Source organism: Erythranthe guttata, chromosome 5 (assembly GCF_056151865.1).
Source record: "Erythranthe guttata isolate IM_541 chromosome 5, IM_541, whole genome shotgun sequence".
NCBI lineage: Eukaryota > Viridiplantae > Streptophyta > Magnoliopsida > Lamiales > Phrymaceae > Erythranthe > Erythranthe guttata.
The window spans coordinates 13,303,397-13,315,660 of NC_142537.1; the positions used below are offsets into that span (position 1 = coordinate 13,303,397).

At 40.7% G+C, this 12,264-nt stretch overlaps 1 pseudogene; it reads left to right on the forward strand.

Moving 5' to 3' along the window:
* Nucleotides 1-10,620: 10,620 nt before the first annotated feature.
* Nucleotides 10,621-11,742, forward strand: LOC148770673 (putative transcription elongation factor SPT5 homolog 1 pseudogene; annotated as a pseudogene).
* Nucleotides 11,743-12,264: the final 522 nt, after the last annotated feature.

Sequence of the window (12,264 nt, forward strand, 5' to 3'; positions counted from 1 at the left end):
ATACTCATATTCATTACTTGTACTAATACTAATACTAATATGGATACTACTACCGATACTGCATTGATACTCATACCGATACTCATATTGATACTCATAGTAAAACACATATTGAAACTCAGACAGATACTCATACTCAAACTGACACTGATACTAATACTTGTATTAACATTGATACTAATACTCATACGCATACTCATATAAATACTCATATTCATACTCATACTAAAAGTCCATACTCGTACTCATACTCGTACTCGTACAAATTCTCATTCTCATTCTGATATTCATACTCATACTCTCATACTATATCATACTCGTATGTTCTCAAACTCGTACTCATACTGATACATATACTCATACTCATATTAATACGCATACTTATACTAATACTCGTATTAATACTCATACTAATACTCATACATACATACTAATACTCATACCGATACTCATACTACTACTCATACTCATACTCATACTCATACTCATACTCACACTACACTCACACTCACACTCATACTCACACGCATATTATTAATAATAATAGTAATATTGAAACTCATATTGATTATCATACTCATACCGATACTCATATCGATACTCATACTCATATTGATACTCTTACTAACAGAAACACTAATATTGATGCTAATACCGATATTAATATTGATACTCGTACTGATACTGACACTGATATTGATATTCATATTAATACTAATATTTTGATCCGCATAATGATGTTGATATTGATACTAAAATTTGATACTGATATTGATACTGATTTGATACCAATATAAATATCAATATCAAGACTTAGACCAATAGCAAAACAAAATAAACTTGATGGCAATTCAAATAAATTTGAATTGATTAAATATCAACTTATATGGTATGATTAGAATAGTAAGCAAATCCAAAAAATTAAAACAAGGGTCTTAAGATATAGGTCCCTGGTGACAAAACTTATTAGAAATAAATGACAAGTATAACTAAACATTTGCTTCACATCCTTTATAAAATTCATTCCAAAAATACCCCTCTACTCATAAATTCCAAATTTGCATTAAGTAGCATTCCAACTGCATTTATCAATTTTTTATTTTGCATTTAATATATTCCTTTTCCCATCTATTATTAAAAAAAATTAATACATAACGTTTTTCTTCTTTTTGTTCTTTCTTCATTTTAGTATTTTATAAAGTATTATAAAAAAACTTCGTTTTTTTCTACATAAACAATTTACATATTTTTCAAAATTTTCAACTTATTTTTTATCTTCTATCGATATATGTAGTCATCTATAGTTACCGAAGTCATTATCGTCTCTTGTAGGTATCTAAAACATGAATTTCACTTCTTCGTTCATATACATTATAATACACTACAATAGCCTGTAGTAGACTATAGTATACTACAGTTTACAATGGTATACTACAGTTTACTGTGGCTTACTATGGTACTATGGTGCACTATTATAAAACCCTAGCCGCCAACACCTCTCAGCCATCACCAACCCTATCAGTCAAACACGATCACGGCCAAACCCTAGCAGCCAACACTCCCAGCCGCCGCCAACCCATATCCACCAAACCCTAGAAACCTACTAAAATCCATAAACGTCAAAGAGCCCTAATTTGATGAAATCACATCCCACCATCGATCTAACTTTAGACCACCGTCTCCAAACTGTCGACCATCTCTACAGCCGCCGCCTTTCTATGTACCCCCATAACCACCCCTCTATAAACACGACCACCACCAACTCCCCCAACCGTCACTTCGGGATGACAATAGGTACGCATCGCCATAGCCACCGTCTCTCTCTCTACCACCAATTCGTGATGCGTCGCCACTTCCAATTTCAGATCCATCTGTTCCGCCACAAAACGCAGATCTGAGAGAGAGAGAGAGAGAGAGAGAGAGAGAGGGGGGGGGGGGGACGGAAGAAAATACAGAGCCAAAGAGAGAAAAAATTTGAGGCGGCTGAAAATTGGGAGAGAGATAGAAATGGAGAAATAAGAGATTATAGAAATCATGAGTTTTTATTTGTTATTATAGGGGTATTTTTGGGTTAAAAATAAATTGAAGGATGTGTATCAATTTTTTTTTAAATAAGGATTTAGTTAAAATGTTTAATTTAAGGTTGTACCTTATATCTAATTGGGTTTGGCTTGAGGGGTGTCTTCAATATTAACCCTTAAAACAAATCATCTTAAATAAGTAAATTGGAGAAGAGTCAATTATGTAAATTGGAGAATATATTGGCAACGTTTTAAAAGGAAAATTTAGAAATTAAAAATTTATAAGGTTTGAATCCATATAATTGAAGTAATGGTCTATTCATTAACTGAAATTAATTACTATCATTTCGGCAAAATTTCTTGCAAATTCGTTTGAAGAATCTAGAACATGAAATACATAGTATTGAAATTTCAAAATTACCATTAAAAACCTACAGAAAATGAAAAGGAAAATATGAATTAATGAGTAGTTAAATGACAATAACATATAAAAAGTTTAACAACTTAACGACTAATATCATTTGTCAATAATATTTATAACGGGATGAGTACGTATTTCGCACTGTTGTTAAAAAAACATTAAACTAAATAAATAGAATGGGTCTAAATTATTATGATATAATTCGATAAATATGTAAATAAAAACAATATAAATAAATTAATAAATATTCTCCAACATGAAATGAAAATAATCTCCCAAACGATTCAAACTGTGCCCATTTCTACAATATAGAATCATAGACAACCATGTAAGAATGTCACGTCTAAAAAATATATTATATATTATATATTATATATTCTTCAGTTATGGATAAATTGAGAAAAAAATATATAAAGAAATGAAATTCGAACCAACACCGGGTAGATCTTTATCATTAATATATACACAAACACACACACACCCTCATTGGTGTGTATATATCAACAGTAAAAAAATACTCGGTATAATCTTCACCGGATGTAACATAGAAATAACCGGGGTATTGCTAGTTGGGTGGTGAATGTACAATTTATATAGAAGGTGCAACAATGTAAACATGGCTGGACAAGGTCGATACCTACAAATCATTAATAAGAAGAAAAAAAAAACAACTATTAGATTTATAAATATAACGAACAAAAACAAAAAGAAAATAAAAAATAAAGTAAAATTGAATATGATTAAATAATTAGTGCGTGCATACAATCAAACTAATAGATAAAACATAAAAATTTAAGTTGTCAGAAAAATCTTTCGGGCAAAACAAATTGCCACAAGAACATAAACGAATTTAACATAGTCACTGAAAAATAAAAAGGCAAAAAATATAAATGGAACAAAAAAAAAAAAAAAAACCCTTGTCTCTAGTGTTGTAGCAAAACCGAATGGTGGTGATGAATGAGTTTATGAGAGTTTTATAGTTGTGTTTACATGACAAAAAAATAAAACAATATGTAAAAATGGAAACAATTAACTAACATTAAAACAAAGATTTCCAAGATTTGATTTTAAATTTTAAATTTAAAACAAATTACCTATCACAAAAAAAATGATTAAATAAAGAAAACCCCAAAAATATATAATTAAATTTTCCCTTAATTTAAAAAATAATGAAAAATCGTAAATTGTGATTATTAAATTAAAAGAATTTTGTTCAATGATATGCATCAATTTCACCAAATCATGCCATTATTTATACAAAATTCGTGTGTATATATATATATATATATATATATATATATATATATATATATATATAATATGCCTAATTGGCCCAACCCAATGGGCCTACAAATTATTTACCTACTGGGTCACGAGCCCAATATCGAAGACCACTATCACCGAGGCCCAATCACCTTCAAGCAAGGTTTGGGCCCGACAATCTCAACTAAGCTATAAATACACATTTGAACTCATTCCATAAGGTACGTCCTATTAAATTAGCAATACTATAATATGTATTCTCTGGACTATTTCCACTATCAGCAGGTCTGACTTGAGCGTCGGAGGGGTTTCCGCCGGATCAACCCCCGGCCTAGTTCACGTGTTCTATGATCGCAGGTACCTCAGGATCATCAAGTTGTCAAGCTACTGATCCGCTTTGCTCTCCCAGTTCATTTTCTACACTACCCCAGGTGAGCTATATTTTAGCATCATCATTTTGGCGTCGTCTGTGGGAACGATGCAAACCAGATCACGTAGCCAACAAGATCCTCCTGAGGCGTCAGCTCGGAGAGAAAATGACGCAGCTAATCAAGATCCTCCTGAGGCGTCAGCTCGGAGAGAAAATGACACAGCTAATCAAGATTCTCCTGAGGCGTCAGCTCGGAGAAAAAACAACACAGCTAATCAAGATCCTCCTGAGGCGTCACCTCGGAGAAAAAATAACACAGCTAATCAAGATCCTCCTGAGGCGTCAGCTCGGAGAAAAAATAACACAGCTAATCAAGATCCTCCTGAGGCGTCAGCTCGGAGAGAAAATGATACAGCTAATCAAAATCCTCCTGAGGCGTCAGCTCGGAGAGAAAATGACACAGCTAATAACCTCCCAGTCCGTGGAGGATCTGGCATGCCACCTCCTCCACGTGCCGCGGAGCCACCTCCCCCACGTTCCGCGGAGCCACTTCCTCCACGTGCCGCGGAGCCAGCTCCTCCACGTGCTGCAGATCCACCTCGCGAGGTTCAGGTGATCCCCCCTCGGGACCCACCACTCGCCGATCCACCAGTCCCTGCTCCTCGAATGGTTCAAATAACCGAGGATGCGCTTCAACGCATGATAGCAGAAGCTTCAACTCGCGCTGCCACAGAGGCCGTGTCCCAATATATCGCCACGATGGGAGCAAATGCTCCCAACGCGATACCAGCACCTGCTCCACATGTGAAGCCACCTATGGCACCATCGCCATCGACTCCCTGGGGGCTTACATCTGCCCCCAAAATATTTCGCTCGCCAAGGGTTATCGACTCCCTGGGGGCTTACATCTGCCCCTAAAATATTTCGCTCGCCAAGGGTTATCGACTCCCTGGGGACTTACCTCTGCCCCCAAAATATCTCGCTCGCCAAGGGTTATCGACTCCCTGGGGATATACAGTGCCCCCAAAACATTTCGCTCGCCAAGGGTTATCGACTCCCTGGGAGCTTACATCTGCCCCAAAAATATTTCGTTCGCCAAGGGTTATCGACTCCTTGGGGGTTTATAGTGCCCCCAAAATATTTTGCTCGCCATGGGTCATCGACTCTCTGGGGGCCTATTTCCGCCCCCCTCGAACGGTTCAGATAACCGAAGAGGACCTTCAGCGTATGATCGCCGAAACTTCAACAATATCAACTGCTACTGGCTCCTCTAACGGTTCAAATAACCGACAAGGACCTTCAGCATACGACAGCGAAAGCTTCAACTCGTGTTGTCACTGAAGCAACGACACAACCGTGTGCATTCACCTCAGACCATAGGTCTCGAGCGCCTCATCCTACAGTGGGTGGTTAACCCATCCCAAGGTTGGGCATCACCCTCACCTTTCAACCCCAAGTGGGTTCACATCACATCGCAAGAGACGAGTATATCTTCCTACTCAAAAAATAGAACATCCCAATGGGTGAACATCAACCACCAAAATAAAAAAAACGGTAAAATCGCGCACGCGAAACCCAAGAAAAAAGAAGATGAAAAGAAGAAGTAAAAAAAAAAAAAAAAACTCGGGCACGATTCCCGAGGCGCGCGCAGGCACGGATACCGAGGTGTGCGTGGCACGCTTCTCGAGGCGCACATCCGGCACGCTTCCCGAGGCAAGAAAAACAACAGGGCACGATTCTCGAGAAAAAAAACGGGCACGATTCCCGAAGAAAAAAAAATTTGGGCACGATTCCCGAGGCGCGCATCCGGCACGCTTCCCTAGACAAAAAAAAAAAAAAGAAAATGTAAATAAAGCAACATGCTGCGTCACTCTCGAGGAAGTCCCATATCGGCTCCTCATAAAATGCTTAACAGCTCCACACTCTCTCTCTCCGTGAACTACATGCGCGCATGCCCCCCCATATGGGCTAGTGCGCAAACGGACCCCAAGTGCGCGCGAACTCTGGCACATCAGCGTCCTACAATGCGTGCCGCCTCTCCTACCTCGTAGCACGCGCATACCTGAGGTCGCGCACAACTCTCAAAATTCTACCTCAAATCACGTGAAAATTTTGACGCACTTTACTAAATCGCGCAAGAATTTCTGTGCGCTCCACCAAATCGCTTGATAGTTTCACCTCGCTTAACCAAATTGCGCGAGCTCTTCAACGCGCCTACCAAATCGCGCTCGCTATCAAACGAATAAATAAAAAATATTATTTCTCCACGCCATGCCAACGACTAACGAAACACTACAGCACCGATCTACTCTCGACACGATCCAGTATCATTTTCGACTAGGCTCCCACATCGAATCGAGAGTGGGGGGCTTGCGAGACAAACCCACCGTGAGACAACTCACACGAGGAGCCAACTCGCTCGGAAGTACAACTCGTAGGGAGACAACTCCCACGAGGAGATAACTCGCTCTGTCCTACAACCCGCAGCGAGACAACTCCCACGAGGAGCAAACTCGCTCGGCCCTACACACCCGTTGTGAGGCAACTCCCACGAGGAGCCAACTCCATCGGTACTACAACTCATAGCGAGATAACTCCCACGAGGAGACAACTCGCTCGGTCCTACAAACCCGTCGCGAGACAACTCCCATGAGGAGCCAACTCCATCGGTATTACGAATCCACAGCGAGACAACTCCCACGAGGAGCCAACTCGCTCGGAACTACAACTCGTAGCGATACAACTCCCACGAGGAGATAACTCGCACGGTCATATAACCCGTTGCGAGGCAACTCCCACGAGGAGCCAACTCCCTCGGGTCTACGAAACCACAACGAGATAACTCCCACGAGGAGACCACTCGCTCCGACCTATAACCCGTTGCAAGGTAGCTCCCACGAGGAGCCAACTCCCTCGGGTCTCATAACCACAGCGAGATAACTCCCACGAGGAGACCACTCGCTCCGTCCTACAACCCGCAGCGAGACAACTCCCACGAGGAGCCAACTCCCTCGGGTCTACGAAACCATAGCGAGATAACTCCCATGAGGAGACCACTCGCTCCGCCTTATAACCCGTTGCGAGGTAACTCCCACGAGGAGCCAACTCCCTCGGGTCTCATAACCACAGCGAGATAACTCCCACTAGGAGACCACTCGCTCCGTCCTACAACCCGTAGCGAGACAACTCCCACGAGGAGCCAACTCCCTCGGGTCTACGAAACCATAGCTAGATAACTCCCACGAGTAGATAACTCGCTCAGTCATATAACCCGTTGCGAGGCAACTCCCACGAGGAGTCAACTCCCTCGGGTCTACGAACCCACAGCGAGATAACTCCTACAAGGAGACCACTCGCTCCATCCTACGACCCGCAGCGAGGCAACTCCCACGAGGAGCCAACTCGCTCGGTACTACGAACCCGCAGCGAGATAACTCCCACGAGGAGCCAACTCGCTCGGTACCACAACCCGCAGCGAGACAACTCCCACGAGGAGCCAACTCGCTCGATACTACAAATCCGTTGCAAGGCAACTCCCTTGTGCAACCACCTCGCTCGATAATATTACTCACCGCGAGACAACACCCATGAGGAGACAACTCGCCCGAAATTCACTATATAATTGCAAGCTCAAGTTAGCACAATTACAACCCTAGAAGCACTTAGAGATATTATGAGAATCTATATAGCCTGGCCAGCTTGATTACTCAAATTTATCTACTTGTTCTCGATGGGTCATTCATTAAAACGTGGCCACGGTCCAAACATACTTAAGACCCACGAGGTCTAACAAGGGGCACGACCCCCATAAAAAAAAATCTTTAGAGTCTGATCCCCTCCTCAAGTACATCACGCACAAGGCTATATGTAAACACATATAAGCAACGCATCAAAACATTGACAATGTCGAAAAATAACAACTCCAACGAGGAGAATACTAGCTCCGTGCTACTACATTATCGTGAGACAACTTCCACGAGGACATAACTCGATCAACTCTATTACCCCAGAGACAACTCCCACGAGGAGATTACTTGATCCGTGCTACTACATTATCGTGAGACAACTCCCACGAGAAGATAACTCGATCAACACTATTACCCCGCGACGAGACAACTCCCACGAGGAGATAATTCGCTACTACATCGTCGCGGGACAAAACCGACGACTCAATTAACTTACATCGCGACAACTTGGTCGCGCTATGCACCAATGCGCATTCACGCCCCTCCGACACACGCTCCAACGCGTTATCGCACACCATCGACTACTACAATTTTTACTCTCGACACGATATGTCACCCATTTCAACATGGCCCCCACATCGACTCGAGAGTGGGGGGCTTAATGATATGCCTAATTGGCCCAACCCAATGGGCCTACAAATTATTTACCTACTGGGCCACGAGCCCAATATCGAAGACCACTATCACCGAGGCCCAATCACCTTCAAGCAAGGGTTGGGCCCGACAATCTCAACTAAGCTATAAATACACATTTGAACTCATTCCATAAGGTACGTCCTATTAACTGAGCAATACTATAATATGTATTCTCTGGACTATTTCCACTATCAGCACGTCTGACTTGAGCGTCGGAGGGGTTTCCGCCGGATCAACCCCCGGCCTAGTTCACGTGTTCTATGATCGCAGGTACCTCAGGATCATCAAGTTGTCAAGCTACTGATCCGCTTTGCTCTCCCAGTTCTTTTTCTACATTACCCCAGGTGAGCTATATTTTAGCATCATCAATAAATATTCGTAAATAAATTGAGTTTCATGAATTTTTTCAATAAATATATTTTGAAATACTAAAAATATAAATAAGATTTTTTTATTTCGAATTTATAAAATATTAACTTTGGAAATAATATATATACATGTGGTAATTATTAAATGATTGTGTAAATGTAAAATAGGAAAGAACTTAAAAACATACCTAAATAAAAATGCCCCGTAATCAATTGAAGAATCCACCTCATCAATTGAACTCTAACTAAGCAATTTTGACAAATGACATCATCATTTGTCATATGTCAATCATTGAGGGAATAGATCCTCTTTTTATATTATATATAGATATAGATTGTTTTATTTTCTGCTTTTTTCTTTTGTTCTTTTTAGTAAATTTACTTTTTAATAAATTCATTTTTCTAATAAATTCGTTTTTTTTTTCCTGACAGATTTGCTACATCGTAAACAACTACAAATCAAATTACAACAGTCAGCTACAAAATTCTAACACGACTATAATTTATAACAAAAACAACTAACAAAACACTTGAACCCAACTACAAATATTACCAACTACAGTTTATAGTAATCCACTACGATTTATCGAAAACTACTACAAAAATCATCAAACCAACTACATAATCATCGAAACCAACTACAATATATCAAAATCAACTATAACACTATTGAACCTACTATGAAAAATATCGAAATCAACTACAAATCACCGAAACCAACAGGAAAAAAAACAATTGTATTTGCCACGGCGTTAGAACTAAACCGCCCACTTTCCGCCACTGGAAACAACTAAATGAAATACGTCAAATCAGCAGGACCCCACGGCGTTACATTTACAACGATGAGCCGTCGCAGGGGCTCCCCATCGCCACTCCCAATTCAACAACCTCCTCCTCCTCCTCCTCCTCCTCCTCCTCCAATCAAAGCCCATGAATAAACGTAATTAAACTATCATAATACCTAGATGAACTATCAACAATTGTGATAGGAACACAGTTTGGGTACAAGACCTCGGGAAGCCTGGTGGGCGGCATCACCGGAGGAACAATAGCCGGGAAGCTCTAGGAGGCGGCAGTAGGTATTAAACTCGATTTTTTCCTAACCCCACTTCTTACTGTCTGTCTTCTTCCATTCCATTTTTTCATGCAAAAGAAAAAACTCAATATAGGAAGAATAGAACAGGAGAAAGAGAGAAATAATAATAGAAATCCCCCATTGTATTATGGGTTGAATTACATGGAATATATATAGAGAAATATTGCAATAGAACTCTCCCAATCTTCTAAATTAGTTTGGTTGAATTAACTAGATTAGTTAGGATTGGTTTGGTGGTCGCCGGCCATGGAGAAGAAAAGAAGCGGCGGCTAGATTTTAGGCCACGAAGAAGAAGAAAAAGATAGAGAAGATACACCACCGGGAGAGGGAGAAAATTCGGGTGGTGTTCATAGAAGATAGAAATGAAAAAGATAAATATTAGAGTACCACCACCGGGGGAGGGAGAAAATTGGGTGGTCACCGCCATGGAGAAGAAAGGCGGCTAGATTTTCACCACCATGGAAAAGAAAGGCGGCTAGGTTAAAAAACCTAAACCTGGTGCTCTGATACCATATATGAAGAATAGAATTGGAGAGAAATAATACGTAATAGAAACCCCCATTGTGTTATGGGTTGATTACATGGAATATATATAGAGAAATATTGCAAGGTAATAGAGTTTAACTAGGTAACGAAATCCTAACTAATCTAGGTAGCCGAATCATACTAGAATCCTAATATTATAGAACTCTCCATGACATGTCATGTTTGTCGACACTCGTTGCAAACAGAAAGAAAGGTCATTTCATGAAGGGTGATAGGGTTGTAGTTGTAAAGGGAGATCTTCAAAACTTGCAAGGATGGGTGGAAAAAGTTGAGGAAGATTCTGTACATATTAAACCAAATGAAAAAGGCCTTCCTAAAACTCTTGATATAAGTGACAAGGACCTCTGCAAGTACTTTCGAACCGGAAATCATGTAAAGGTCGTATCTAGTGCTTCAGAAGGTGCAACTGGTATGGTGGTTTCAGTTGAAGGTCACATGGTCAACATAGTTTCAGAAACAACCAATGAGCTTTCTCGTGTCTTTGCGGACAACATTGTGGAAAGCTCTGAAATAACATCAGATGTTACTAGGATCGGGGATTAAGAGCTTCATGACCTTGTGCTACTTGAGGACAATAGCTTTGGCTTGATTATACGTGTGTTGAGCGATGCTTTCCAGGTTCTTAAGGGTGTTCCGGAATGCCCTGAAGTTGCCCTTGTGATGTTGAGAGATATTGAACAGAAGATATTTAGGAAGATTTTTGCAACGGACCAATATAAGAACACAGTATCCGTGAAAGATGTTGTAAAGATTCTCGAGGGTCCGTGTAGGGGGAAACAATGTCCGGTTGAACATATATACAAAGGAGTTTTGTTTATTCATGACCGTCACCACCTTGAGCATACTGGCTTTATTTGCGTTAAATCTGGGTCTTGTATGATTATGGGTGGATCTCGTGCAAACAGTGATCGCCATGGTAACACATTGATATCGAGATTTGCGCATCTCAGAACGCCATCTTGTGCCCCACAATATCCGATGAGACCACCTAGAGGAGGCCCTGGCCCCGTAAACAATTTTGGAGGGAGGAATGGAGGTGGTGGAAGAGGTTTAGTTGGAGCTGCGGTTAAAATTCGTGTGGGCCATTATAAGGGAAGCAAGGGACGAGTAGTAGAAGTTAAAGGTTCAACGGTTCGTGTTGAATTAGAGTCGCAAATGAAAGTTGTTACAGTTGAACGCAGTTATATTTCGGATGATGTCAGTGTTTCCACACCATTCGGGGAAACATCAAGATATGGTATCAGAGCATATATATTCCATGTAATCAACCCATAACATAATGGAGGTTTCTATTATATTACGTATGATTGAGAATATTATATTATAGAACTCTCCTAATATAAGGATTCTAGTATAGGAAGAATAGAATAGGAGAAAGAGAGAAGGAAGGCGGCTAGGTTTTCACCGCCATGGAGAAGAATGGGGGTTTCTATTCTATTACGTATTATTATTTCTCTATTTCTCATATATTATTCTTCCTATATGGTATCAGAGCACCAGGTTTTTTAACCTAGCCGCCATGGAGCTTCTTCCCCATGGCAGTGAAAACCTAGCCGCCTTTCTTCTCCATGGCGGTGACCAACCAATTTTCTCCCTCCCTCGGTGGTGGTACTCTAATATTTTTTTCTTTTTTTCTATCTTTTCCATGAACACCACCCAATTTTCTCCCTCCCCCGGTGGTGCATCTTCCTAAAACCTAGCCGCCGCCTCTCTTCTTCTCCATGGCCGGCGACCACCACCCCAATTTTCTCCCTCCCCCGGTGGTGGTAACATATATTTTTTTTTCTTCTTTCCGAC